At 35.3% G+C, this 27,435-nt stretch overlaps 1 protein-coding gene across 24 annotated transcripts in view; it reads right to left on the reverse strand.

The window, feature by feature from the left end:
- Positions 1-27,435, reverse strand: part of MBNL1 (muscleblind like splicing regulator 1) — a gene marked incomplete at its 5' end in the record, with an annotated part of 193,871 nt that overhangs the window by 92,677 nt on the left and 73,759 nt on the right. For 3 of the 24 annotated variants that reach the window (XM_081080074.1, XM_081080077.1, XM_081080078.1), the window contains one exon: positions 16,432-16,551. The exons of 20 other annotated variants lie outside the window; for them this stretch is intronic. Of the gene's footprint in view, positions 1-12,884; positions 13,004-16,431; positions 16,552-27,435 lie in introns of those variants that run through there. One more of the 24 variants, XM_081080070.1, reaches the window with a different exon arrangement.

The raw sequence follows: 27,435 nt of genomic DNA on the forward strand, positions 1-27,435 counted from the left end.
ATTTAACTATTCTAACCTAGGGATTTGTACCTAGAACGTAAATCAGACCAAAGTTAAGTATATAACCTAATCTTACTTGGTTGATGGAAGCAGTGGTGTAAACCATACCATTTAGCAACCATATGTTTTGCAGATTTTTGTCTTTTCGTAATTTTCTTTTTCCATCAAATGTTTCCACTTTCAACACTGAATTATGGCTAAAATTTTTTACCTGGCTTTGGAAGTATCCACTTCTGAGCTTTAAGCCACATTTTGTTATGTTGTAACTTTTTTAACTAAGGGAACAAAAAGGTGTGACATAATAACCAGTCCCATTCATCTGAAATTGAGGATTTGTTGTAGAAACAGCTTTTGAGGTTCACACAGGTAGCTAATTAGCCTTCAGCTCTGTAGGATACTGGACAGATGGAGCTGCAAAACCTTCTCCCCGCCCACCTTTGTCTCCACCCCCAGCACTGGCTTGGAGGTTACTGAAATACACTAGCGGATCACATGAAACGGGAGCTTACTAATCAATGTATACATGGGTAAAACATGTCACCCCCCAAAAAAAAAAATTTAGTCAAGATGGGACTATCAGGCAAGCCAAGTTAAACTAAAGGATTTAAAAAGCAATACACAAAGGTTGTGAACACAGGCAGTAAGTCACCTAGACAAACAAGATGAAACTGAAAGTACAAAGGAGGGGATATTAGGGTGAGTAATCTCCCTGCTGAGCATTTTCTCCTTCAGACTGACTCCCAGGAAGTGTCTGGTTCATCTTCCTTTCTAAGGTCAATCTCTTTAACCACTTTCTAGACCCCTTCTCAACTTCTCTGATACATAGTACCCTCCACTAGCCCCACCCTCACGTAACGCCAAACATTTATGTGCTCGCTTTCATGCATCTTCATTCTTTTCTGCTCCACTGACTCCTATACCTTCCTATAGAGGAAAATGCATGCTTCCATAGAAGGAACAACCTCCACTCTTCTACAGCCACCTTTTCTCTGATGAATTCTCCAGCTGCCACCACCTCTCTTTTCATTACTGAATTTCTTTGGAGTTGTCTAAACTTGTTGAGTCATACCTATCTTCCAACTTACAAGTGACTCACTCTGGAATCTAGTTTGCCATAGGGATTCTGGCTCGTCCCTTCCAGTTCTACTCAAACTGCTTTCTCCAAGGTTACTAGTGTCCTTTTAACCGCCAGAGTCTCATTGCTTCTCTTGGTAGCACCCGGCAGCATGAACTAATTCCTTCTTTTCTCTTGCCTTTCATGATAATGCACCACCTTCCTTTCCTACTATTTATGAATCTGCTTATTCTCTGTCACTGTCTTTGCTTTTTCTCCTTTCTGACTACTGATTATAGAGAAATCACTAAGATTTGTCTTTATATCCCTTCTTCTGACTGTACTTTTTCTTTGAATATAACACAGCCTTGCCCTATGGCATCAGTTCTGTATGAATGATTTTCAGATGCATTTTCTGTAAATTCAATTATCCCCAACAAATCAGGTATCTGCTCCCTGCTTATTCTCCCTAAAATAAAGAGCATGTGTCAATAATATATATTTTATCAATATTATATATTTTATATTTATATATTTAATATATTTTATCAATATAAAAAAAAGAGAACACACCTATATTTTGTTGGCAATGCCCCATCCCTAAGCATCCAAATTATAAACTTCAAGGTCATTTTCAGTTAACTTTTTTAATTACATGGTGAGAAAAGAGTGATAAAACTAGCATTATTAATGCAAAATCATTTATGTGCTGACTTTTTAAGTACTATTTTTTTTTCAAAGCATCACATCAATTTTCCTGAAATATCTTTGAGTGGGCTATGTGATTTTATTGTTCAAGATGGACTACTATGAAAAATAAGAGCTAAATAATTTCCTATTATTAGGATGACTAATAGATTAGTCAGAAATGACATTCAGCTTTTCTAGTTCAGTAGTTTCCTCTAGGCTTTGTAGAAATAGTAAAATGTTTCTACAGTAAATTTCAGATAAAATCAAAAGCTAGTGTTTTGATAAGCTGTTCATTCAGAAGTCCAAGTTTCCATTCTTTTTATTTTTCATTTTTTTAACATGCCATGGATATAATGTTACACTCAGCTATTCATCTACGAAATAATATGAAATAAGTTTCCAGTCGTTCTAGTCACTGAATAAAACCCCTGATGTTTGCATTTTTCTTAAATGTTGTTTATGTACTTTTTGAAACTATGAAACAAGACATTGTAGGTAACACAAGTCAAAAACTAGCTCTATAAATTCGTACCAAGGTAAATAAATGCAACAGCTAGAAATAATTACATAGTAAGCCCTGAAGAACTGTTATTCGAGAATTTTCAAAAGTCTACAGAGTGTGTTTACACAAGTACTCTATTTAGCCCACGGGATGCATTCCTGGGGAATGAGCCCCATGAGATGGCATGATAACCAGTACTCATGCCGATGTAAGCTTCCTTCTCTGCCTGCAAAGGCTCTTCCTTTCTCTTCAAATTCCCCCCTCAATTTATTTCTCTTTCTGTTCCCGGGATGTAGTAAGGTTTATTATGCTCTCCATAATGTCCCAAGACTTCCAACAAGCCCTAATTTCATATCCATATTTAACCTGTTTCCTCGATCTTTTCCTCCAGTAGTTAAAAACCTGCCAGGGGAGGGTCAAGCCCAGTGCTTTCTGTCTTCAGCAAACACATCCAATATACTTTTGGGTGTTGCTGCTGCTGGCTAAATGTTTAAAAATATGTAGGGCATGGTGTTCCTTTAATAACAATTACCATCAAAAACCAATGAAAACAGGGGTAGAAAACACACTAAATTCTTCTAAACCACTGTAATTTTCTTAATCCATTTCTATTTATTTTATTTAGGATGTAATTACATGGACGAATGTTTATTTTTAGACTAGTACTAACTGCCCTTTTGCTTATAATTTGTGTTTTCTCATCTACTGATTCCCCAAAGCTGTATAAATGTAGGGTAATTCAACCTACATAAACAATATCTTATAACCTAAAATGTTATCATCCTACTGTAACAACTGGCTGTTTCCACAAGAGAAAATGAGGAACTCCACCCAATTTCTTTCAATAAATTCTTTGTGGTACTTTAAAATAAGTATTGTTTCTTAAATATAATAAACAGGAAGAATGTTTCCACTAAGTTTATTCATTCATCCACTCACTCACTCACTCACTGATTTTCACCAACACACACTCATTTATTCAATAAACATACTCCGACTTATCAAGCTGTCTAAGGAAATAATATACTTTGTTCGCATAGCAAACTCTACATTCTCTAGTGTTTGTTAAAAATACATTTTCTCCTTAAGGGCAGATAATGCTTTGTTTTCTGTACCTTCTTTTTCCATTACATTCAGTTTCTCTTTTGTAAAGTATGTGTGAAACTCTTTGGGGCAACAGAAATCAGTCTCAAAATTGTAGAATAAATTTTAAATATGATCTTGACTTTTACAATTTATGACTTATCTCAAAGGAAAAGGCAACTTTGGACTCTTTTTTCCTCCTACCCCACTATTCTTCCAAATGATCAAATTTATGCTACCAATTATACTATAAAAACAATAATTATACTTTCAGTTTTAGTGCTTATGAGTGCAACATACAATTGTGTCTTAGTGAACAAGAATTAGGAAAAGATTTGCTTTCACAGCATACTTTTAAACTTGCATTTTGATGGTCTTTCAGATAAATTACTTCACAAACAAGATGGAGTAGAGTTTACTGAAGGGGTTGTGCTGTGCATTCATTGGATTTTATTCAGTCCAAAGAGGCAAAATGGTGAGTGTGCTTCCAAGGACACATGATACACAGAAGGTAACATAGTGATTAAAATGGGGGCCTGTCACAAGAAACGGAATAATGGAGTCAAAGTCTAGCACTGTGTCCACTGCCTTTTTACATGACTTTCAGTCTTCTTTATTGCAAAGATCCTGACTTCTATCAAAAATGCCAAGACCATTACAAACCCTAACTAGAAACGGACCCGATTCCAAAAGAATTGGTATATTTGAATTATGGGTAGAAAATGGCCATTTGAAGACTTAAGCATGAAATTTGAAGCATTAAACATGATATTTGAAGACTTATAAATTTAAAATATCTTTGAAATAGGAAAGTATTTAAAAAAATAATTAAATGATCATTTTAATTCAATGTAAGGTTCTGTGATTTTTAAAAGTATCAATTCAATTAGTACTTTTTAAATAATTAACTTTATTTTTCAATCTGTTACTTTTCATCCCAGTAAACATATTTGAAATTAATTTTGTTGCCATAATGAATTTAAAATCAAACTTTGCTCTGAGTTTAGATGTCCTTCCATTTCCATGCAGCAATCTTAATATGGTCAGTTCCCCCTCTGTTACATAAGAGTTTATTAAATGTTTGTTTGTAAATATGTCAACACAGTTCCAAAAATAAATTAAAGAAAGTATAAGTTTGATCCTTCGATCCTGAACTTTGAAAATATAATACAGATTACTTATTTTATTAAAGTGATTTTGTTTAGGTAATTGGTATGGAGCCTAGGACAGAATGTCACCACAACCACTGTAATATTTGGAATGTGAGAGCTTTTCAACTCAGGGTCAAGAATCTCTAAAACAGCTCCTGAAACCTTCGTTATTTTAGTGTTTTTAATTGGCAGTTCTCTGTGCATTTTCCACTTGGGCAACCTTTACTTTTTATGTAGAAGACAATGGTGGCTTTAAATGGCCTAGGCAATCTCTAAAACATAACTGCAGCACCATATTTTCCTAACTTCAAAATAGTAACAGAAGGTCTAATAGAAAAACTAAACTTAGAATTATCCCTTCAAAAATGTGGCTATCCTGTATATTTTGTCAGACTCGTGGTCATCAGGTTTACACCACCAAAAATAACTCTTGCCTTAATCCCTGTGAAATAAAGTTGTGTAGGAAAGTTATGGGACAATACAGAGAAAATAAACAAGAAAGGAAAATAGTGAAAGTTTTTAAAAATAATGAATCTAGCTTATTTATGTGAAAGTAAGATTTTTTTTTTAAATAACAAAGCAATGGTTTAAATAGATATCAGTAGAAATTTCTGACTATAATGCACTGAAATGCAGAACTGAAGTGGATGCAGTCGGCTGACTCCCTAAATTTTCCAAAGGGGCGCTACTGCCCAATAACATAACTTCAGATTATTTTTGTTTTAAGCTTAGCTCCCTCCCCTCAATCATCCATAAGCTTTCGTAAATTTTGGACCTCCTCCTACCACATGAATTTGGCCTCTGGTGTTTGACCTTTAGGCTAGAAAACACTCACTGACTTTCAGTTTTACTTTTTGTCTAAGACTGTCAGTCCCCATCAGCCCTACCTCATAAGACAGGAGGCCAAATAACCATTTCTGTTAGAAACAAGGCATTAAACAAAAAGAATAGCAAATAATAATGATGGTAACAGTAATAATAATGGCATACTGTTCTACATGATTTAAGCTTAAAATTCATTTACTCCTCAAAACAATCCTATAGTTCCATTATTTTACACCCATTATAAAAAGTAGATAACTCAAGCTGAGAAACGTCTAATAACATATCCATGAAAACATAAAAGGTAACTAACTGGGGTGTGAGCCCATGTTATTTGGCTCCAGAACCAACAATGTTCTTAACAGGAAAGCTATACTAGTATATTTGCAATTCTACTTAGAAATGGTGTGAGAGTTAGTACGTTGTTGCTGCAAATTATGTCTAAAGTGTTATAAACACACACACACAGTGGCTTAACTATACAGCTGCCCATTGAAATAAAAACAGTATTCTTAAATATTTGTTTGGTTTGCTCCACGTGGCAAATTTCATCTTTATTTTTAATTGCAAGATTCTTTAAAAAACTCATAAATCAAAGGCTGATTACCAGGTAGGAAATCAAGAGTGGTGACGATTACCAAACACCACTCACTTTATTTATAACATTTTTTTCTCTTAGCGCTGACACTTATATCCAATGACAAAATTCTCCTCAGGGAACGATCACACTGGTTTTATTTGTACCTCTGCCTCTTACATTTTTAAAAGGGTAAAACAGAACAGATTAAACTGCCAAGAACACGTCCAGGACAAGGGTTGGGAGGAAAAAAAAAAACCGGTACTCATTTTTATCTAAGTTATTTTATGTGTAAAGGATTTTACAATGAGTTTAACTTTTGTAAGTTAGTACATACTGCTTCAATGACATCTCAAACTTAGTACCTAATTAAAACGCACATGATGGGTTGCCAAAATAAACTAAAAGCAGGCACGAGGAAATAAGACACAGGGAAAAAACAAAAAACTGCCAGTGTGTTTCCACACACAAACCACCAATAGCATGCTAGACCCACACGTAATTCAGGGATGCAGAGTCATGAAAGCAAATGACAAAAGAGAATTATAGAGTTAACATCATGCAATTCCTGTTCTAGTGTGAATCTTCTGAGATGAAAGCAAAAGTGTGTGTGTGTGTGTGTGTGTGTGTGTGTGTGTCTCCATCTCTAGGCATGTTTGTGTATACAGAGAATGAGGAGAGGGAAAGAAAGTGTGAAAAGCCGGGTGTACAGGCACATTTGAAAACAAAAGCATGGAAGGATCCTAACTTTCTATAAAATAAGGTACATGTGTTACTAATGATATTTCCATTTTGGGACTCAATTTTTTGTTTATTGTCACATCAATGCGTGTTCTTCAAAGCAAATATTTTTAAATGTGTAATAACTTAGCACTTGATTTACGAGTTTGTTCTTGAGATACTCTGGAAAGTTCCACACTGTCTTAATATTATAGAAGCTCTGCTGCAACATATGGTACTTCTCAAATTAAGGAGACACAAATGTTCACGGAAACATTTGGCTTGGTTTTAACTTTCAGTTGAAGTTTTCTAAACAACCTTCCTTCAGGTGCCAGCACACAAAAGTATGGGTTAGAATACAAGAAGCTGATGTGTCTGGCCTGAGTATATTATGCCAAGTCACTTGGATACCCGTTTGGGTCATCCAAAAACACTTATGTGGCAACTCAAGTATCAATATTAATTGTTAGGTATAATATAAAGCATAGTTGATTTTCTTGGTTCTTTTTAGTATGGTTTATGTTTTTAATATACTTTGATTAAAAGATGTTTTCATCTTACTATTCGGGGAATACACATCAAAAGAGTAGTAAAATTTATAATGAAAAACAACACTTTATCAATCATACCCTATATTTAATCATTTAAATATTTAAGAATATTAATTCTTAAAGCTTATTAATAGTTCAGCTTTAAGAATTACTCTCTGACTTCCCACATCACCCACAGAAAATCTTCATTTTATGTTCATGTATTACAAATTGGGATTTTACAATATTACATATTTAAAACCATATTTTGATATCTTCTTTATATAAGAGTATGTAGATCAATTACATATTTACAGATACATTTTCGTCAGGTCTCTGGCACCAAAATTGAGTTTTTGATGCCAGCATACCATTTACAACTGTATGAAAAAAAACAAATGTAGGGGCCGGACCAGTGGCTCAGGCGGTTAGAGCTCCATGTTCCTAACTCCGAAGGTTGACGGTTCAATTCCCACATGGACCAGTGGAATCTCAACCAGTGGGCTGCCAGTTTCGACTCCCGCAAGGGATGGTGGGCGGTGCCCCCTGCAATTAGCAATGGCAACTGGACCTGGAGCTGAGCTGCGCCCTCCACAACTAAGACTGAAAGGACAACAACTTGACTTGGAAAAAAGTCCTGGAAGTATACACTGTTCCCCAATAAAGTCCTGTTCCCCTTCCCCAATAAAATCTTAAAAAAAAAAAATGTAAATGGCTTCCAATAGCTTTTGATTCTTTAAGTATGTCCTCTGATGAAAACATTTTATAAATGATTTGAAATAACTTTATTCCTACATTCATTAACCAGGGACACTGACAGTTTCAATTCTGCCAGGTCCTAAAAAGAGTCATTACTAAGGTTTTTCACGTTCAGCTTCCTGGCCCAAGCCTGGGCTCTGCCTTAACCCTCTGTCCTTGAGGGAGCCCTGGGCATCCTATGCTTCCTGCAATACAGCCTTGTTTTCCAATCCCTTTGGTGGCCATGATATACTTAAGTGAGTTCTTGTGTCCCTTTTCTGCAACTTATATTCTTTTATTTAATTATCAAACATGCACTGAGTGCCCAATTTCTGCTGTGCGAGGCATTGTGAATAAATAAAATAAACATCGCTGGCCTCAAGGAGTAGAGAATCTAGTAGAGGCCCGACACTTAACCAGCAAGAATTCGAGAAGTCCCTGCTTTGACCAGCGTTCAAGGCTAACCCCTGACACTCGGTGCAGTCCAGGTCTAGCCTCTCTCTCCAGGACTGGAGTCTCAGCTGCTGGTTTGGATTCTGCTTCAAAAGAGAAAGAACACAAGAGTGCTAATCCTGCCATCTGCTTACCCAGCATCTGGTGACAGTGCCACTCACTGACAACAGCCTAGACTGCGAGAAGCTGACCCACCTTTCTGATGGTGCAACCACCTAATATTTAGGTTAGTTCTGATCATTGATGCCTCCTGCCCCTTTCTCCACTGGCCTGCCCATGAGGGGCAAGGGTATTGACAGGGAAAGCATATAGATTCTTGGAGAATGGAAGATCATGAAATCACCAACTCTAAAAGTCTAAGGGCTGCTGATTTTCACGAACCATGAAGTTCACTCTGAAAACAATGCATTATTTTTTAAAAAAATACACCTTCCTATTAATATTAATAAAAGTCATTTACTGGAGTAGCTCTTTAGTTTATATCATTTACTGCCCACAACAATCCAAGACAATTGATACTATTATTAGCTTCATATATAAAGAACTCTAGAGGGGTTATATAACTTGTCTAATATCACAGTTTGTAAGCAATGGGGCTGAAATTCCAATCCTTGGAAGCCTTACGCCTAGTTTTCCTAAAACACTAAGCTATGCTCCTTTTCTCGTCAGCACACGTGACATTGTGACTTATTCACCATAAAAGGTATGGGCAGGGATGAAAGGCAGCATCAAAGAGAGCACGAGTTTTGCTTTGCGGCTCCTGTTGCCGCTGCTGCCTGTGGAAAAGTGTATGTGTATACGTGTTCTTGTTTCGTTTTGTTTTCCTGTCGCACAGACTTGGGTCTGAATTCTGACTTAACCATTTTCCAGTTGTGTGACCTTGAGAAAAATTACATAACAACATCAACAATCTATTGGCTATTTTCTATATGCTAGCCACTCTGCTGAGTGCTTGGCATACCCTGCTTCATTAAGTTAAATTAAGTCTTCATAAAAACCCTAACAAGAGATAATATTATTAATATTTTAAAGCAGGTGGGACCATGATTGAGGACAGTAAGTAATAACCTTTCCAAGGTCAAATAGCCACTGAGTAAGCAGCAGCAGCCCAGACTGAGGCGGGAAGTGGTTAGCCAGAAGCACCTTGACGGCACCGGCACAATAAAAGGGTGAGGACTGAATTTGGGGAGTAGCCCTCACTGCCAGTGTTTACAACTAATAAGGACCTTCCAGGATGTATGCTGGAGCCATACATCCTGGGTTGGAATCTGTATGTCCAGCTGTCATATCTCGGGCAGGTTATTCAACTCTCTCGGCCTTGGTTTCTTCATTTGTTAAAGGTAAAATAATACCACTATATATCTCAAGGTGTTTTTGTGAAGAACAAATGAGATAATTATTATAATGGGTCTGGAGACAATGGGTAACAAATAAATCATAATTAACTACAGATAATTTTAATTTTGAATAATTCTGATTCAGCAAGCTTTTATTTCCATAGATCAAAATGAATAAACAGGAATATTTTATTTTTCAAGTATAAAACGCCTCTAAAGTATCAAAAATGTCGGTATCTGGGCTCTTCCCCAGATGTGTCCTCTCTTAGTTGTTCGTACCAAGTGCAGATCTGTTCTTTTATTTCTTTCCTACATGGATATGTCTAATAAGGCTAGCAACTTTGATTTATTTGTTACAACAAAGGAAATATATCATCAAAGAATTACATTTGACATTTCTCAACATCTACAGTAAATATTCTGCCCATACCCCACCAGCCTGGACAGCTCTCACACTCTCCAACAAGGGACAAGGAGTAAATGGGAATGGAGAGCTATGAGTCTTATGAGTGGAGTGATGGCAGAAATGCTCAGGGATCATAATGATTGGGGTTAGACCTTATTTTGAAAATGAGAGCTAGCATAAGACTTTTAAGATTTTCCATGAATAAGTACTTCACATTTTTTCTGAAATAAGTGTTGTAAATTCTCCAGCTATTTTTCAAACTAAACTTCCTAAAAAGAGAATTCATAGGTTACATTCTTAGTTTTTGCACATAGTTTTCTTCTAGGTCCCTCTCGGGTCTTGAGTCAATCTTGGACATCATGCAAAAGGACTGGATTTCAATTATATCTCCCAAGGAATCACATTAAAAAACCGTGAGTATGGTCCTATTTAATTATGGTAGGTATCCCATAAAGTCAAGGAGAATTTGGAGTTTGAAGTAATATTTCTAAGACAGGTAACCAGACAGCACTTAATTAATAAATATATCAAACTATTTCATGCAAATATAATGAGCATTCTTTCCACTTTCGTGATATCACAAATAAACAGATATTTTTAAAGACGCAAGCTAAGGAATTTGTCAAGTTTGAAACAGTGGAAGAAAATTTTCTAAGTTTGCTTAGAAACAGAAAACAAATGTCCCATATTTGCACATAAGTCTAATTTTTCAATTTGAAGAATTTACTATTTCAGATAATTGCCTAATTTACAGGATCAAAAACTGAAATAAATGGCAAGTCAGGAGTTCTATGCCCTCTTGAAACACAAATATTTTAATGGTTGTTCCACAGTACTTTTCAAAATTCTCGTATAATGAAAGCCACACTAAACAAGACAGGAATAAAAAAAAATTCTAAAGGCCTCCGTGAGGGTATGTTGCACAAATGAGCCCATGTTTATCAGCCATGCTTAGATATACTCGATACTGAAGAAAATCTCTTCAACAACTACAGTCCATTCATTGCTCTGCAGATATTGGCAAGATGGCCCCTCAAACATATTGCAATTTCAATAAACAGCACTGCACAGAGGCAAGGGTAGTGGATCAGAATTCAGTGAAATGATGGTCTTGGCTCTAGGCTTCAGAAATTGTAAATAATCAGTCCTCTGTTTCCTTACCTGTAAAAGGATCATACTATTATTTAGTCAATAGATTTTTTTGTTCAACTAGTTGCTAAGATCTGTATGGCACCACTATTTTTTTTATATCATGTACCTTTTCTGTACGCCCTAAAAAGTAATCACTAAACTCTAAATATTACTGTATTGTATCCTTCTCTTATGAAGCTACTTTGTCTATAAAATATTAAGTACAAGAAATACCACTAATTCTCTGTTCTGTTTAAAAATATTTTAAGTTATTTCAAAGTTTTAAAGTAATTTTATAAATGTCCATAAGTTCAATCTATCACTCTATCTTAATATTTAATTAAATCATTTAAAATGTTGTGTGTGTGTGTGTGTGTGTGTGTGTGTGTGTGTGTGTGTGTGTACTGTTTAATCTTTTGTCCCTGGAAACGTAAGAATTCTAGATAAATAAAAAAGGGGAAATGCACTGCATAGGCCAACTTGAGAATAACACACACTCCTCACTTGAGACTGTGCCATACATTTTCAAAAACTGTCAACTCATTATGAATGTTAAGAATCAAAGCATTAAAATTTCCCTTTTCCATTTTTAGGTATGAAATCTATTATCCAATTTAATGCACTAGAACGACGTTGAAACATCCCATTTACTTATACTTTGACGTTTAGACGAAATGAAACTTAGATATTTTCAAGTGTAAATAAAACACTTTGCTGAACACCTTTTAGTTTTAAAAATAAGCATCTTAAATAAGCAGTATCAAAGACAAATCTTACTTTTCCTTTCGTACAGCTATTAGCAAACGTTCTTCTTTTCCATCCTTAAAAGCTGTTACTTTTTCAATAGTTACTGAAATGCAAGTGTTTCAGTGTGACAACAAGCTAATAGCCTTGATTCCAACTATAGGGAATCAATTACAAGATTAAGTCCATTGAAAGGAAACAAAGGGGAAGAAAGAAGACACGAATGGACAGTAGGGCTGCCAAAGATCTCTTATCAGAAGAGGTGTCTTAGTATCACTTCACAGATTAATGCCTACGAATGGAGGCGGGGGAAAGAATAAAGGGTTATAAATATATAACTGTTCAAAAAAGCTTACATGCTGAAGAGATGATTTGTGCTGTTCATTCCCAGTCACTGCTGATCTCTCCTCCCCTTCATCCCCCTCCCCCACATATATCCTTCATCCACGTTACTTACACCCATATGGAGTGATTTTTTTTTTCCCCAAAAAAATAGGACAAGGGAAGAATCCACTTTAACAAAACTGAAAATAAAGCCCCCAAAGAAAAGAGACTGCTACATTTAGAATACTAAGCAGTAATGTTTGACAAAGGACAATAACGTATCCTAGCACTACCAAGATCTGAGTTGCTCTCCCTACTCCTTTTGAATTAATTACGGGTTTAGGAAATTAAGAATTTGAAGATATACTCATTTAATGTATCTGGTTTTAAACACTAACGTAGAGGTAAATAAAACACAGGCATCCGGAGAAACACATCATTTCTATTTTGTTTTTCACTGTTTTAATTCTCCACAAGATTGCTCTTACTTGAGACACAATGTGGATTGTGAAGGAGAGAAAAAGTGCTTCACAAATTCCAACGTGACTTGGTCTACATTAACTCGTAGGCTATAGGGATTTTTAGCTTCTAAAACAGCTTCCTAGAGAAATCAGAATCTTACCTTTACATATCTTCTGGAGAGGTTTCTTGGTGCTTTGGAAATTCCTGAGGTCTATGTCAAACGGCCATTCTCTTGCTCCCAAGGTCTTAGGGGCTTGGAGAAATCCCAACACCTGCTGCTACCACTGAGTGTTGAGGCCAGGAAAGCTCCAGGGTTTTGACAGCAGGGTCACTGAGCCACAGCCAAAGCTCGGGAAGCCTTAACGACTGAAAGCAAGTGAAGGCAACGTGGTACCCAGCACTGGGCTCAATTGTAGCAGCAGGGGGAGGAATGTCCCGGCCCTCACAAGGGTTCAGAGGCAGCCATCAGGGAACCCACGGCTCTGGCAATGGGCAGGGCCAAGGGAGTGGACACAGGGCCACGCAGCAGGAGACCCTGGGGGAAGGGGCACAACTAGCACAGAGCTCAGGTAGTGCTTGAAAAGAATCGCCAAAATCCCCCGACAGAACACAAGAAGCAATGGCGAAATGCAACAAAATACATGGAGATAGGCCATTCTAGCATCCCATGAGACAGCCAAAAACACACTTGAGGGGGGATATGGAGCTCTAGTTCTAGAAAAAAAAGTAAGGAAGACATATTATAGTATGCTTACTGTACTGGAGGTTAAAAAAATCTAACACATTTCATAAAATTCCTAAATCCTGCCATTATAACATTTATATTAAGATAAGGAAACTTACAAATATAAAAAGTCACAGGGTACTGATCCACCAGGCAACAGAGATTAAAAGGCAAAGTTGTCTGTTATTGGAGGAGAAAATGTAAAGAGAGAAGGTTAAACTCGGCTGATTATTAAATTGAGAAAGAATTAAAATTGTTTTTTAAATATGTACAATACATGTTTTATCAAATACATCACTTTCTATTATGATTAAATGAGGGAGACTGAAGGAATTAAATGAGATAAGAGAAGAATATGAAGAAAGAGAAGCAAGTGGACAAAGTATTGAGAGATGAGAAGAGGGAGAGATAGAAGAAAAGGGAAGAAGAAAAGGAAGGAAAATGTGATTAGATTAGTAGGTTTTTAATCTTTATAATGCTACTATAAACTACTCACTAAGATTCTCCTGACTGGGCTTCATAATGTTGTATTTTCCATGGAAATGCTTATAGCTTGTTAACCACTATTCATAACTGCTCAAAGGACCTCAGAAACTCATCTTCAGGGGTCTACTGAATACTAAATATTAAACAGCTACAGGAGACAGACCCTCAGACAACCTCAGTGAGCCAGATACAATCAAGTCAGAGACTAAATATAAACTCTGACAGAACTGTAATAATCCCTAATATGTATCAAAATAAAAACAATCAGACTCATTTAGGAACTGTCACTTTTTCAAGATAGAAACAAATTAACCAGTATTTTATATTTGTTTTAGAGTTACATAAGAAACTCTACTGCCTCGTAGCAGTTATGTGTACGTAATTCTTGATTTCAGGTATTTACTTACGTACTTTTAAAATCCAAGTTAACTAAAACAGTAATAAATAACCTATTTTACTAGGTGTCCAATAGCTCAAATAATCTTGTGTTGGAAAAGGTTGATTTCCATCCCTCAACCTCATATATAAATGTGTGTGTGTGTGTGTATACATGGTTATATTCTATTATATGTTATATATATATTATAATCTTAAAAACATGCACAATAAAAGCAGTTCTTGCTTGGGCAAACTCACTTACATCCAGTAAATCCAGTAAGTGAGACACTTTTATAAAATAAAATAACCCTTGTACTACAAAATAAGTACTGCCTAGGCAGCTGGTTCTTTAAATTTGAGAGAACTGAGATTTTATAAGGGAAAAAAATGAGGAATCTGAATTTCCCTTTAAAGATACTTTCATTATACAAACAGTGCCTAAGTTTAAACTTTGTTTTGAACCAATTTTTAGAAATATAACCTTGTCAATATGATAGGTTGGGATAGAATAATATTGAGTGAGACCCTATGGTGAAACCAAATTGAAGTGGATTATTTTAGTGTAATAGTCTGACTTCAAACAAAATATTTAAAAAATCAATTTGTTTTTTTACCTATGTTCTCAACCTCACTCATGAAAATCAGTTTTAACAATCTAAACAACAAAAACTGAAACAAAACAACATGGAGACAAGAAAGTGAATAAATAGCTCCAATGTGAAACGGTAGAGTCCAATGATTTATAAAGCTCTTACATGGTGTGTGTCAAGATTATTTTCAGTGGAAATAGAATAATTGGTACTGGCTTTTAAAAAACAAACATTATATTGCTACTAAATTATCTTACTAAACTAATAAAACCAGATAATCTAAACCAATGCTTCCCTGTTTCTAAGCATCACAAGTGGAGAAATTTTTGAGAAATATATTCAATTACATCCCTGCACCTAGTTAGCCTAGCAACACAGTAGGAGCTCAGTAAGTATTAACTGGCTGAATGGTGGTGCCACATGTGAAAAGGCACTCCTCAAAAAGTGTGTGTGTGTGTGTGTGTGTGTGTGTGTGTGTGTGTGTGTGTTGGGGGTGCGGAACGGGGTGGTGGTCAAATTTCTTAAAAGTTAAAGTTAAAAGGTGAATTCCTGCATGACTTGTCAGAGCCTTTATTATGCTACTATACATTCCTAAACTTAACTGTCTACCTTTTTTTAAAATGAAATACCTATTAATCATAGCTTAATTATGCTAGGAAAATTTGGCCCACACTTCTGTGGCAAACTTAATATTTCTTTCCAATCTTTGAACAAAAGGCACGTGTCAACAACTGACTGGCATGTCTGTTGAAAATTGTAAGGTGGAAGGAATATATATGTATTTCAAATCACATAGTAGACTTTGTCAAACATGGCCTCTGCTTTGTGGAAAGAATATTTTAGAGTGAGAAAAATTGAGATGGCTCATTCAAATTATTCAGTTTATCAACACAGAAACTTGCTCAAGGAAATACCTTGTATTGGTATGTAAATACATTAGCAATGAAATTCTTTATAGCAATGTGCAAGATCCATCCTGTGCAACTATCTAACCAATATAACCAACCGCTTATGAATTTGCTTACACAATTATCTTGAATTGAAAAGAATATTCTGGCAAGAATTAAATTATGCATATTAAGTAATTTCTTAATTTAAAAGGCTACACTGCTGTGGAAAAAAAGGAGGTGCTCACTTAGAATTGAAAAAAAGGAATAATTGCTTTCAAATACTAGAAAGTCATTTTTTTTAAATCACCGTGGGTCAAGTAAAAATCAAGAGAAAAGATGAAACAGCGACAGAAATTACATGGGAAACTGTGCTCCATACACTGAGATAACTAAGAAATTTCAAGATTAGAATCTTCAAGGAGTAAAGCTGGGAACAAATATAAATTTTATTTATGGAACATATATACAGGATTACAGATCAGGCCACCCGTGTTCAAATTATGAATCCTCTCTAAAACAATATCTGACGTTTAGGTTATCAGAGGCCATTTTCCCACAGATGCCACCTCAGTGCTTGAGAGAGCAGGCCTACCCAAGAGATATCAGTAAACTGGCTCCCCATGTGCCTTATTCACTCACCAGCTTCCATTAGCCAACTCCACGCTTTATCTTCAATAGATAAGATACGGTTTCTTCTTGCCATGGTGCCATGAAAAGGATCCAGAAGGTTCCCCTTAAACAACATTTCCTGAGTGACTGCTGCAGCACCAAGAGTAAAGGATATGCCAGGTCAGCCACTTTTCCTTCCCAGTAATATTAGCAGCAGCAGCAGCAGCAGAAGCTGGAGCAGACCATTTAGACCCAGCTCCTTGCAGGATGCTAGCCAAGCATTCTGTTTGCTCTACACCTACACAGAGTTTATCCGTATGTTTGCACCTTTCCCACAAAGTGTCAAAACTGGTGTTTTCCTGTGATCATGCTTAAAACCTGCTCCCAAATAAGGTGATAAATATACAGTTACTATGAGAATTCTAAGGTTCTACTTCCATGGAAACCATGTTCTCAAAGGTTCACTTTATTATAAGGAAGACTTGATAAATCCTTTTTAAATTTTCATTCACCCTTCCCACTCCTAATAAGCAAGTGGATTGCCCTAAAATTTCCTGTTAATGAAGGAAAGGATGTCACCATATAAAATAAATACCATCATGCAATTTTGGTCATTTCTTTCCTAATATTCTATCTGCCTTCCTGGCTTTGAATCACTTTTTGCAAATGCTAATGTTTTCATAATCTTTATAACACTGCCAGCAGATGGGGAAATACCAGGTCTTATGATCTTTATTTTACAGAAGAAGCAATGACTTCTTTGCTTCTATGTTCTATTCCATTTTGATGTTGTTGATGAGTTTGCTTTTCTTTCCAGTGGTGTCAGCTTACTGAGTGACAGAGTATGGCCAGACAACAGAGTTAAGCAGGTAACATCATTAACAAAGCCTTTACTGTATGTAAATAATGTATCCAGAGCTAAAATCTTATAGATCTAAAAAGGATTGAGAGATTTTTTTTTTAAATTTCAATAGGATAAGTGAAAAACAAATTCTTTTCCTAATAAATAAATACACAGATTCTTAGTATATGATTCTCGTGTATCAATGTTCACTTCATCATCAAAGACATAAGAGCAATAGCTGATACACTGAATACTCATGAAGTTCCAGGAACTGGTGTCAGTGCTTTACATGTGTTATCCCATTTAATCTTCACAGCAACTACAGATCAGATATTACTGCCTTATTCTGCAAATAAGGAAACTGAGACTCAGTCAGAGTACACCACATGTTTACAGTCACAGAGCTCAAAAGTGATCTGAACCCAGATTGTGCAGTTCTAGAACTGGAGCTCTTAAACGTTTCGCTAAAACTGTCACATCAGTTTTCGTTTTCCTTTATTTGTGTGTTGCAAGTTTACCTTTAACAAGGTGGACATCAGAAAATGTTGACACAAAAATTAAGATTCAATAATAGCTAATATATGGTACTTATTGTGTGCCCTGAAATTCCCTACGTCCTTTACGTGCATCAATTTATTTCAGACTCATAAAAACCAAATCAGGTAGGTTGGCTCCCACTTAGTGGGGTATATCTGAGGAATAGGAGGCATACAGTGTTAAGTAAATTGCCAAAGGTCAAATAACTAGTACGTAGCAAATGTAAGCTTTGGCTTCAGGGAATTCAGCTCTTGGGGCTGTGGTTTCAAGGCCACTTCTAATGCCTCTTGAAAGCTGATGGCCAGTTAGACTCTTAAAGAAAGGGAATAAGGAATATCAGGGAGGACCAGAGCCCTTATGGGAGGAAGATCTGTTTACCCTGCCTCTTTTAAAAAACTTAGTACCCATTTCTCTTAAGGATGCTTACTCATTTAAGGAATTAACAAATGTTTTAAGTGATTCTCTGATTTGGAAAAAGTCAAGGACAAATTCACTTTTCACATTTCTTCCCCAAGTGTACCATATATTCAGAGGCACTAACAGTAACATTACTATCATCACAGTGTCTGTAGGACATTCTGTTTCAGGGGATTACCATTGCTGGCAGTCAGATTTTATATCTATTATTGGCAAGTACATTTAATGATGTGGAGGGTCAAGATAATAATTGTGAGCTTCAAGGAAGTTTCAGAAATTCAAGGATCATCCCTTGAGATAGGGGCTGACCCAACCCTGGACCAAGAGACATCCTTGAATATTCAACAGCTGACATGACCTTCCTTGAATTCACTCTTTAGGACACACAGCCATCTGAGTAATCATCTCCAACAGCTCAAATCAAGCTCGTAGGGCCTCAAATGGAAGACTGAGAAACCACTGAAGAGCACTGAAACCAATCTATCGCTTTAGCTTGGCAGCAAACCTACCAGTCTCCATTAATTTGGGCTAGCTTCAGCTTTTTTGGCTTTAACCAACTAGAAAGGAACACAAGAAACCATGAAAACTTCAGGGGGAAAAACAATTTACGGTAAAGGTGTCTACCCTCTGTTAGAATTTAGCCACAAACTATAAGAAATGCAGCCATTTCGTGGCATTTCACAAGAAGAATAAATTTAGATGCCCATGTCGCATAGCTTGAGGTGATACATTAGTCTATTTATTCTCAATTATTTTTACTATCAAAAGTTTCCATAGAAGGATGATGTCAACTCTTTACCTATTTCCAAACAACTATCTTTCTCTCTGCAGAATTCTTGAGTAGTGGTATTATACACTGTACCCACATAAGCTTGAGTTGCTCTTTGGCTGACGACAACATTTAAACCTATCTGTTTTCAATGTTAGCACTGAATTAACACAAAAGTTATTCAAAAATTCTAAATACATTTTGACATCTTTTGGTTGAGCAAGACAAAGTGGCTCCATTGTCTTTTACGTAAAGCAGATCATAGCAAATGATTTTTATGACCTTAGCAGTATTGAGGGATATACTAGGAAGAGCATGACTCATTTATGCAGTCATACAAATATATATACATAGTTTTCTCTCTGACTGCTCAACTTATCTACTGCAGCTACAATTCTCATTTCTTGCTGATTTTAATGACAGGACAAAAAACATAGAAATATAAGTTTCTGATCATTCTAACTTTACTTTTAGAAAGATATCAATGAACAGAAGTTATATATGTAGATGAATAAATTAACAGCTTTTTACTCAACTCTTACTGGGTCTACTCTCTTTTACTTAATTGAACTTGGCTTTATCTGGAAAAAAATACATTAATAAGGATCAACTCTAAGCCGTACTTAGGTCAAAACAGGTGAGGATGCAGTGAGCTCCCCAGCTTCTCCTGGAAACCAAGTAATACACTAATAACCAATTATTAACTTTACTAAGTCAACCAAATATAAACGGGTGACCTAAAAGTGAAAAGCTCTAAAAGTGCATTACAAATTCCTGACTCATCTGGTACTAAAAACTTAATGCTTTAAATAAACCTAAATGCTAGATAAAGAAAACCTACAAGCAACTCAATATGATTTTAGTGCTTCCAAATCTGGAAAGGGAAGAACTTCAGTGTTTAAGATAACATTTGTTTTCTGTAGTTTGGAAAATAAACATTTCCTATGTAGTTATTTCCAGGGGGACAGTGTGTGTGTGTGTGTGTGTGTGTGTGTGTGTGTGTGTGTGTGTAGGGAAAGGGTATCTATATTTTTGTGGATAAGGGTGGAGGGGAGAAGGAGGGAGAGAAGACGAGAGAGAGAGAGAGAGAGAGAGAGAGAGAGAGAGAGAGAGAGAGAGATGGTTTTTTAGCAGTATTTGGTGTTCATGTAAACTGCTTCTTTTGTGCTGCAGTTAGAATTTATCTTAGCTAGTTATCTGCACATGAGCCATGAAAGTTTTGCAATTTATCATATAATCAACAGGAAGCACTTACCTGACTGTATATAGCATTTCTATTAATTCAATGATACAGAATGATGTATTCCCTATAGATACATAAAATAATAGAAGTCTTGCGTCTTTAAATTAGATAAATTTGATACTTTTATTTCAATATACGTATTTTCTGCATTTAAATAATAGCATATTTTTCCCTGATTATCTTTGAATGAGTACATTTTTGTCTTGATGTTGTGCTTATATAACCCTAGAGATATCTACTTTATTTAAAATACATTTAATGTGATTTATTGTTTACTGGAGTTATGAAAGGATGGCCAAGAGAAGTAATAGCTTGATATTTGTCAAGTATGGATACATACGTAACCTATCAAATGACATTTTAAGATATCAAGGCTTCTAGTAAGATCTTCTACTCCAATTGTCCATCTTCTCGTGTGTTGGTTGAAAATACAACTTATAAGCCTGTCTTTCATATCTGGATGCAGGACTGTAACTTAAAAGGACAAAATGCCACTGCCATGTCTGGTATACGCTTATATCTACCAGTTCATTAAATTCTCATTATACAACTTTGAGGCAGGTATATTATTATCCCCATGTGATAAAGAGAACACTCAGAGAGGTTGAAAAATGTGTCCAGCAAAATCTGTTCCACAAATGCCCCTAATACTTCGGGTAGAAAGTAGGGGTTGATTGGATTCTACCAACACACACACACACACACACACACACACACACACACACACACACGTTTACTTTCGTTTTCTGCTAGAGACTGCTGCATACTTTCATATGATATATAAAGAGTTACAATTTATATTTTCAAGAATTTATAGGAGTAATTCAAAATATTTGGAGACTGCTACTCCTGCAGATAAGTAAATGTGTAAGTGAAAATTATTTCAAACCAAATAGCATAGATATTTTAAGATGCCCAGAACACTTATTTTATCCAATACTTGAACATAGTAGAACACTAGCTTATTTTAAAAGAAATACGTTTTCTTCATGCATGTCTGACACTACTGGCTGATAAGCCAACTCAGTCCAGCTAAGGAATAAATATCTTTCTATTGTTTTTACAGCATTCTCTTCATCTCGAACAGAAAAAAAAAAAGTCTCCATTTTTGTTTTTGTTGTTAACTCAAACTTTATATTTTATAAGTAAATGTGATCAGCATTAGTCCTTTTTTAAAGCCCAGTTTCACTCCTAAATGAGCTCATATCGGTCTTTTAGCACTGGCACTTCCAGGTCTACCTTCCTGTTTAAAATATTTCTTCCCCCTCTCCCCACCTTTTTTTTTATTCCCTCAAGAAATGACTAATCTTCCTGTTATTCTACTCTGTCAGTTTTTCCCCTGGTATTCTTTTCATGTTGCATAACATTTACTTTTCACCAACTCCTTTTAGAATTTTACCAGTGTCGTTAATGCTAGCCTTCCATTCTCACAGGTTAAAATAGTCAATATTTTATGTCATAAATATGTATTTGCAAGCTTTTTCATCAATTTTTGTGCTGTTCAGATTAAGCTTTTTCCTCAAGTCAAAAATGCAACCATTATTTCAATTGGCAGAACATAAATATCCATTTGTTATCTTCAAAGTTAAATTCAGTCTAATCCTCCGTTACCAGATACTATAATTAAAGGGCTTAGCTTTTTGTCTCTTTTCAAATTTACTAATAAGCCACTACTAGTAAAGCAAACATAACACCATTTCTAAAACTCTCTTGCTTCCCAGCATGACTCCATAGCATCATAAACATGTGAGCATACACTTATAAGCAAAATGTAAAGTTTTTCCATCTTTCTAATTTTCAATTGCAAAAAAAAACATTTTAATTATATGTGAAGAATTTGCCTTCTACCATACATAATCTCAAATAATCATAACATCTCTATGATACTAGTTGAACATGAGCAAAAGTGTAGAGATTCTATTCTAGAAAAAACATCTGAGAAGAGTTTTAGAATTATAAGGATTATTTAAATAATAAAATTTAAAATGTATAACATAAGACCACATTCCTAATAAAACAATATAAATTATAACCTCAGATTTAAAAAGGACATTTTTTTGGTGAATTCAACATTATGTCATGTTCACTACTCCCACAGAATCCTTTAAAGAAAGGGTTTTTTTTGCTAGTCCCATTTATACTGGCTATTCATACAAGAAGATGTTCCCAAGGTTTTAGAAATTGTATACGTTCTAAAATCCACAAACACCTTTAAAAGTCCCAACAAAACACACTTTAATTACAGGAGATACAGACATCCATAAAACGTCACCCTCACTTCCTGAAAACAAGTCCAATTAAATTCAAATATTTGCTTATGTTAAAACAGCACAGGATCTTATCATTTACTTTTAGTCCTGGGGGATCCCCATTATTCCATCCTCTTATTTCTTCAAATAAGAACTTCCTTGTTTGTCACACACAGTGCTCTATATAAAGACAATTCATTTTTCTTTGGGTCAGCAGGAACAACTTAATTTTCAAATCCCCTTATTGTCCTTATTTTAGACACTAGGGCTACAGACTCTAAAATAAGCTAAAAATGTTATTAGTTAAATTGTATACTTTAGGACCCCACATATTATAGTAACCCAAAACAGATTCATATACAGGTTTATTTTTCAATCATATCACATTACGAGTAAAAAACAAAGCCAAACAATGTATTCTATAGAAAAGCAGAGCACACGTCTAGATCCCCAGCAGCTACCTAGTGCTTGCCAAACAAAAAGATGTTCAATAACTATCTCCTGAGTGAATAAATTACATCATACAGAGGTAAGTTTCTGGTAAAAAATAAAGGAAGGAGGGGGATTTCTTGGAATCATGGGAAGCAATATTATCAAAATGCATTAATCAAAAAAAAGAAAGATTTGGAGAACTACGTAAAAGAATTTCCCCAAGGGAAACTTTGTAAAAATTGTTTAGAATACTTTGAATATAGCTATTATTATATTTCTGTCTTATATTAGAAGTCAAGGTGTGATTCTGAAAATGTATAAAATCACGCATTTTCTCCACCTTTCTGATATAAACTGTATTGTGGAATTGCCAATCCCTTACTAAGGAAAAGTTCTGTATAGAAAAATTCCAGGTATTAAATGTAGCAGGAATGAAAGATATATTTAAAATCCCTCAAAACAAATCATGGAGCTAAGAAATGATCAACAATGGAGTGAAAGCATTGGGTCCAGTGCAAATGGAGAACTTTATTGGGGTTGGCTCAGGCTTCACTGAACAGATTTCAGCATCACTAATGTGGGGACAAATGAAGCCATTCCCCCCCTGGTGTGATGTAATCAGAAGTACACAGCACCATGGAGCAAGTATTATTACCAAATAATAATAAGTAACATTAAATGAACTCAATTCGACCTTTAATTTCTAGTCTACAGAAAATAAGAGTGACAGAAGAGTTAAATGACAGGATAGGTAAGTAATTAGCTAAATTCAGAATCTCAGACCTTGTCTAGAACAATGACCTAAGTTATTCAATAAATAAAGGCATGGGGTGGGGGAGGGAGCAGGAATTATCATAGATTAAAAGAATCTTAAAAGACATAATATCAAATAAAATGCGTAAATCTTGTTTAGACACTCATCTGAGTAATCCACATGTAAAAAAAGATATTGCTGTGACAACTGGGAAAAACTGAACAGAAAGTGGGTTTTAAGTGATATAAAGTATTATTGTCAATTTTAATAGATTTGGAATTAGAGTTACATTTAAAACATGTTTTTATCTGTTGGAGATACATACTGCAAAATTTACAGGTAAAATAAGGTGTTTGAGATTTGTTTTAAAAAGCATTCGGGATTTGTTTTAAAATACATGTGGATGGTAGTGTGTGAAACAAGATAAGCAAACTGTTGACCGATGTACACGGATACATGCACACAACATGCTGATGGGTACAAACACAGAGGTTGTTCAAATGTTTTCCTAATTTTTTGTGTTTGAAAATTGCCACAATAATTTTTAAAAGCTATTAAAAAAAAAAAAAAAACAAGCAAAGGAGAATACCTAGTAGAACTTGCTCTTATATTTCTGACCCAGAATTACAAAACCTGGTTGACAAACTGAGCTTTGCTGCTTAAATTTGAGCGGACTGATCTAACTCAATTTGTTTACACCTATGAACATAAATGTCTACATCTGTAACAGGGAACTGACTTACCGACTTCCCCAAATCATACATATGTGAAAGTGAATTACAAACTTTAAAAAAAATCTAAAGCTACAGATAACATTATTAAAATGTTTTCTTGTATCACATGTGTATGTATTATCTCTTCAGCTAAGTAATAGGTCTCTATGAAAAAAGCTGACGTCTTATTCCTTCAGCCAACAACCATTCAACATATATTTCTAGTGGGTCTACTATTTATCAAGTACTTCACTACCTGGTAAGAATTCAAAGGTAGTAAGTCACAGGCCATGCACTCAAATCTAGGGAGGGAGGGAGATGCGTAATTATGATTCACATGCCAAGGCAGTTATAGAGACATGAACTGGTTATCTGACAAGAGGCAGGACGAGAGCATTGGCCAAGCCTAGGAGAAGCTTCCTAGAAGAGGCAATGTCTCAATTAAATCTAGATATGAAAAAAGTTTGCAAAACTCAGGGGGAAAAAATGTTCTAAGCAGAGAGATAGAAAGAACAAAGGATGTTTGGAACAGCAAAAGAGGCAGTCTTTTGCCATAGGGCACTGTGACTAATACTCAATGTTACAGGCATTACGTCTCAATCAATGACCCATTGGACTCAGCAAAATGATAAGCACTTAGTAAGGGATCAATCAATATCTATTAATTTAGATACAAAGAGATAAGTGGTAGCACTATTTGAGTACTCACTGTGCACCAGGCATTTTGGTACTACACTGAGATAAACCTATTTCTTACTCAACCTCACATCAATCCTTGGATAGGTACTATTTTCTCTGTCTTATGCATAAGAATGCTGGGAGACGCGGGACTAAGTAACTTGCCCAGTCACTTAGGTGGCAAATGGTTTGCTGAGTGATGTTCTGAGTGTTTCAAACAATGTGGAAAGAAAATATTTGGAAATAAAATTCTACATGGCTATTCAACATGGTTGGATGATTTTAAAAAAGAAGAAGAAGAGATAACTCTGTAAACAATGCTGCTAAGTGTTTCATAAGAGGATGTCTAGGGAGGGGAGGCCCCTAAGTTGTAGCATTTGCCAATTTCCACCGTGTTAGTACTCCCACCATGGCTCATTTCAAGCTGCCAACATGACATCACTAAACATGGAGTTGAGCTCTTACGGCAGTCCGCTCTAGTGTATAACTGCCAGCAGCTTTCAACAAGCTGTACAGTAGAGAGTGAAATTAACAGGCTAATTAAATGACCAGGAGGATAATAAGTAAATCCAAACAACGGTGCAACTGTTATTTTTGTTGTTTATAGGATTCTGTATGCAAGTAACAGTTCATTTATATTTGAAATTAATGAACTCCTAAGGAGTATAATGTCATGTATGAAAGGCAACGAGGATAAGCAAGTAATTCATAGATTCCTCAAGGAAACATACATTTTCTATGAATCACGGAGTTGACATTAAAAAAAGTATTCTTTCAATGTTATTAATGAACTGTGATTAGTAAGTGATTTCCTATTAAATTATCCCTCCCTTAGGGGGCATACGAGAGGATTTATTTCTATCTAGAGAAGTTGAAAATGAAAGCACAGTTGAAGGAAACTATTTGATTTGGGTCAGCAACAAACGTTACAATCAAAAAAGTAGGGGGAATGTTTTTGCATACCCTGTGCTGTACAAACTACCTGTCACATAAAAGGTGTTAAATGATATTGATCAGAAGGAAAGAGGGGGAAAAAGCCAATCATAGAACTAGTTATATGTCTTATTTATATGTAAAGAATATACTGCTGTATGTACATAAAAGGGAATAAATGATTAAAGTTAACATATTTACATTATTGCTTTAAAAACATTCCTTTAGGTTATTCATTTAAAAAGTGTGGAATGAAGCTGCATAACTGGATGAATTTTATGTGTATAAAAGGGAGTTGGAATTCTTAATATATTGACCCTATCTCTTTATAAAGTTCCTTTATCATTTAACAATAGCATACAATGAATAAACATATCTAAATTATAAATAAACTATAAAGTCTATTTTTCACATAGAATGCAAATATAAAGTTACAGAGAAGTAACTGATGATTAGCACAGCAAAAACAACAAACAAAAAAACGATAAATTCTACACAAATTTGTTTAGAGGTCTAGGAACCTGAAACCAGTATGTCCCCGTTTTTGGCTTGTGACAAGTCTGTGGCTGACCTAAAAATGAACCTGACTCTAAGGAATAGCCTACGTATTAGTTAAGGGAATCGTGGCTGAAATGGACTCCATAGAACAAATACAATTCATTAGCACTGTCTTCAACTATTCAATGCATATGCAAAACAAAGGCAAAAGATGCGCTGAGCCTTGTTGGAGTCCATATATGTTGCTTTCCTATCTTCTTGTCTCAATAGTAGGTGCCAGGCATCTTTTATTGAGTCAACTTAACTATTGATTTCTACTCATAATGTTTATAAATGGCAGAGAAAAAAACATGTCTCTTTTTCAGCCCACTGCCTTAGGGGAGAAAATTTCATAGAATACGTGATTAAAACTTTTTAGAAAACTCAATCAACAGCACTGTTGCCAGTATATAAAACAACTGAAACAACCAATTTTGTTACTCAACTAAATTGACATTTTTTTCAGCCCACTCATCAGACTGAGACTACAGGTGTATATTTTTATCTTTGTGATATCCCAATTAGTTGAGAAGTAGAAATTCTAGTCAAATAATTTTAGCATTCTACATACAATGCTATTTTCAGTTCCTTGAATGAGAGGCCTTTCAAAGAGGTATCCATGTCAATGTTTAATGAAATGTATGGTTTAATTTTGAACTGTAATGACTATAATCAATGTAATAGCTTTTTTTTTTAATCTTGAGTGTGGGGGCAAGGAAGATTGTGGCATGGATCATGAGCTACTATTTTAGCTGCTATTCCACATTTCATCCCATTTTAAATTCAATAGAGGTAAATTATTATTTATTGGAAGCTTATCATGTGTCAGGCCTATGGGAAGGCATTAGAGATTCAAGGATGACTAAGGCAAAGTCTATGCTTTTAAAAAGCTTCAAAACAGGACATGAAAGTAAAAACCCAACTAAAA

This window comes from Rhinolophus hipposideros (genome assembly GCF_964194185.1).
Source record: "Rhinolophus hipposideros genome assembly, chromosome: 2".
Classification (NCBI taxonomy): Eukaryota; Metazoa; Chordata; class Mammalia; order Chiroptera; family Rhinolophidae; genus Rhinolophus; species Rhinolophus hipposideros.